The sequence below is a fragment of the Phytophthora infestans genome, genomic scaffold (genome assembly GCF_000142945.1).
Source record: "Phytophthora infestans T30-4 supercont1.152 genomic scaffold, whole genome shotgun sequence".
Lineage (NCBI taxonomy): Eukaryota > Oomycota > Peronosporomycetes > Peronosporales > Peronosporaceae > Phytophthora > Phytophthora infestans.
Genome location: NW_003303607.1, coordinates 82,106 through 85,811, shown reverse-complemented (window position 1 = coordinate 85,811; position 3,706 = coordinate 82,106). Strand labels below are relative to the sequence as shown.

Below are 3,706 nucleotides of genomic sequence, written 5' to 3'. Positions count from 1 at the left end.
ATGCGTGTGTTTGGCCTTTTGTTTGGCGTTTGTTTTGGTTATATAGAAGGTGCTCCCAAATAGTCTAGGCGGTTAGGATACGTGGTTTTCACCCACGCGACCCGGGTTCAGGTCCCGGTTTGGGAATTTTGCTTTGCTTTTTTCAAATTCTTCGTTCCGCCACGTATATAGCGCTCGTTGTGCTTGCTGGTACGACGTTCGGATGACTGTATGGCCGGTGATTGGAGAGTAGTTCGGCTTAGCACTCGCAGGGGCAACGACCAGCCGGAGGGTAAGCGGGCCGAACACGGCGGTATCTAATTCGGGTTTAAAACAACAGCTCCTGCGTGGTAAAAGGTCTTAGAAGGTGCTGGGATGCAAATGTTGAAGGCGGCAATGCGCGTGGCCTTGGTGTGGTGCGCTTGGTTGTGTGTGAGTATGCGTGGTGTTTGGGCGTTTGTTTGGGGCTTTGTTTTGGTTAATAGAAAGTGCCTCCCCAAATAGTTTAGACGGTTAAGAATACGTTGGTATCACCCACGCGACCCGGGTTCGGGTCCCGGTTTGGGAATTTTGCTTTGCTTTTTCAATTCTTCATTCCGCCACGTATATAGCGCTCCATGTGGTTGCTGGTACGACGTTCGGATGACTGTATGGCCGGTGATGGAGAGTGGTTCGGCTTAGCACTGGCAGGGGCAACGACCAGCCGGTGGGTAAGCGTGGCGAGAACGGCGGTATCTAATTCAGGTTTAAAACAACAGCTCCTGCGTGGTAAAGGTCTTTGAAGGTGCTCAATGCAAAGTTGAAGGCGGCAATGCGCGTGGCCTTGGTGTGGTGCGCTTGGTTGTGTGTAAGTATGCGTGTGTTTGGCCTTTTGTTTGGCGTTTGTTTTGGTTAATAGAAGGTGCTCTCAAATAGTCTAGGCGGTTAGGATACGTTGGTTTCACCCACGCGACCCGGGTTCGAGTCCCGGTTTGGGAATTTGGCTTTGCTTTTTCAATTCTTCGTTCCGCCATGTATATAGCGCTCGTTGTGCTTGCTGGTACGACGTTCGGATGACTGTATGCCCGGTGATGGAGAGTAGCTCGGCTTAGCACTCGCAGGGGCAACGACCAGCCGGTGGGTAAGCGTGGCGAGAACGGCGGTATCTAATTCAGGTTTAAACCACCAGCTCCTGCGTGGTAAAGGTCTTTGAAGGTGCTAAATGCAAAGTTGAAGGGCGGCAATGCGCGTGCCCTGGGTGTGGTGCGCTGGGTTGGGGGTGAGTATGCGTGTGTTTGGCGTTTGTTTGGCGTTTGTTTTGGTTAAAAGAAGGTGCTCCCAAATAGTCTAGGCGGTTAGGATACGTGGCTTTCACCCACGCGACCCGGGTTCGAGTCCCGGTTTGGGAATTTTGCTTTGCTTTTTCAATTCTTCGTTCCGCCATGTATATAGCGCTCGTTGTGCTTGCTGGTACGATGTTCGGATGACTGTATGGCCGGTGATGGAGAGTGGTTCGGCTTAGCACTCGCAGGGTCAACGACCAGCCGGAGGGTAAGCGTGGCGAGAACGGCGGTATCTAATTCGGGTTTAAAACAACAGCTCCTGCGTGGTAAAGGTCTTTGAAGGTGCTGGATGCAAAGTTGAAGGCGGCAATGCGCGTGGCCTTGGTGTGGTGCGCTTGGTTGTGTGTAAGTATGCGTGTGGTTGGCGTTTGTTTGGTGCTTGTTTTGGTTAATAGAAGGTGCTCCCAAATAGTCTAGGCGGTTAGGATACGTGGCTTTCACCCACGCGACCCGGGGTCGAGTGCCGGGTTGGGAATTTTGCTTTGCTTTTTCAATTCTTCCTTCCGCCATGTATATAGCGCTCGTTGTGCTTGCTGGTACGACGTTCGGATGACTGTATGGCCGGTGATGGAGAGTAGCTCGGCTTAGCACTGGCAGGGGCAACGACCAGCCGGAGGGTAAGCGTGGCGAGAACGGCGGTATCTAATTCAGGTTTAAAACAACAGCTCCTGCGTGGTAAAGGTATTTGAAGGTGCTGGATGCAAAGATGAAGGCGGCAATGCGCGTGGCCTTGGTGTGGTGCGCTTGGTTGTGTGTGAGTATGCGTGTGTTTGGCCTTTTGTTTGTCGTTTGTTTTGGTTAATAGAAGTTGCTCCACTAAATAGTCTAGGCGGTTAGGATACGTGGCTTTCACCCACGCGACCCGGGTTCGAGTCCCGGTTTGGGAATTTTGCTTTGCTTTTTCAATTCTTCGTTCCGCCATGTATATAGCGCTCGTTGTGCTTGCTGGTACGACGTTCGGATGACTGTATGGCCGGTGATGGAGAGTAGCTCGGCTTAGCACTCGCAGGGGCAACGACCAGCCGGAGGGTAAGCGTGGCGAGAACGGCGGTATCTAATTCAGGTTTAAAACAACAGCTCCTGCGTGGTAAAGGTATTTGAAGGTGCTGGATGCAAAGTTGAAGGCGGCAATGCGCGTGGCGTTGGTGTGGTGCGCTTGGTTGTGTGTGAGTATGCGTGTGTTTGGCCTTTTGTTTGGCGTTTGGTTTGGTTAAAAGAAGGTGCTCCCAAATAGTCTAGGCGGTTAGGATACGTGGCTTTCACCCACGCGACCCGGGTTCGAGTCCCGGTTTGGGAATTTTGCTTTGCTTTTTCAATTCTTCGCTCCGCCATGTATATAGCGCTCGTTGTGCTTGCTGGTACGACGTTCGGATGACTGTATGGCCGGTGATGGAGAGTAGCTCGGCTTAGCACTCGCAGGGGCAACGACCAGCCGGAGGGTAAGCTGTGGCGAGAACGGCGGTATCTAATTCAGGTTTAAAACAACAGCTCCTGCGTGGTAAAGGTCTTTGAAGGTGCTGGATGCAATGTTGAAGGCGGCAATGCGCGTGGCCTTGGTGTGGTGCGCCTGGTTGTGTGTGAGTATGCGTGTGTTTGGCCTTTTTGTTTTGGCGTTTGTTTTGGTTAATAGAAGGTGCTCCCCAAATAGTCTAGGCGGTTAGGAATACGTGGTTTTCACCCCACGCGACCCGGGTTCGAGTCCCGGTTGAGTCATTTTTGCTTTGCTTTTTCAATTCTTCGTTCCGCCACGTATATAGCGCTCGTTGTGCTTGCTGGTACGATGTTCGGATGACTGTATGGCCGGTGATGGAGAGTAGCTCGGCTTAGCACTCGCAGGGGCAACGACCAGCCGGTGGGTAAGCGTGGCGAGAACGGCGGTGTCTAATTCAGGTTTAAAACAACAGCTCCTGCGTGGTAAAGGTCTTTGAAGGTGCTCAATGCAAAGTTGAAGGCGGCAATGCGCGTGGCCTTGGTGTGGTGCGCTTGGTTGTGTGTGAGTATGCGTGTGTTTGGCGTTTGTTTGGCGTTTGGTTGGCGTTTGTTTTGGTTAATAGAAGGTGCTCCCAAATAGTCTAGGCGATTAGGATACGTGGCTTTCACCCACGCGACCCGGGTTCGAGTCCCGGTTTGGGAATTTTGCTTTGCTTTTTCAATTCTTCGTTCCGCCACGTATATAGCGCTCGTTGTGCTTGCTGGTACGACGTTCGGATGACTGTATGGCCGGTGATGGAGAGTAGCTCGGCTTAGCACTCGCAGGGGCAACGACCAGCCGGAGGGTAAGCGTGGCGAGAACGGCGGTATCTAATTCAGGTTTAAAACAACAGCTCCTGCGTGGTAAAGGTCTTTGAAGGTGCTGGATGCAAAGTTGAAGGCGGCAATGCGCGTGGTCTTGGTGTGGTGCGCTT

At 52.3% G+C, this 3,706-nt stretch overlaps 1 non-coding gene and 1 pseudogene across 2 annotated transcripts; both read left to right on the top strand.

Annotated features, from left to right (window-relative positions):
- Window positions 1–473: 473 nt before the first annotated feature.
- On the top strand, window positions 474–547 carry PITG_30739. Its single transcript has one exon. It is a non-coding gene; the product is annotated as a tRNA-Asp (tRNA).
- Window positions 548–2,939: 2,392 nt separating this feature from the next.
- Window positions 2,940–3,014, top strand: PITG_30733 (annotated as a pseudogene). The gene has a single exon. The product of its transcript is annotated as a tRNA-OTHER (tRNA).
- Window positions 3,015–3,706: the final 692 nt, after the last annotated feature.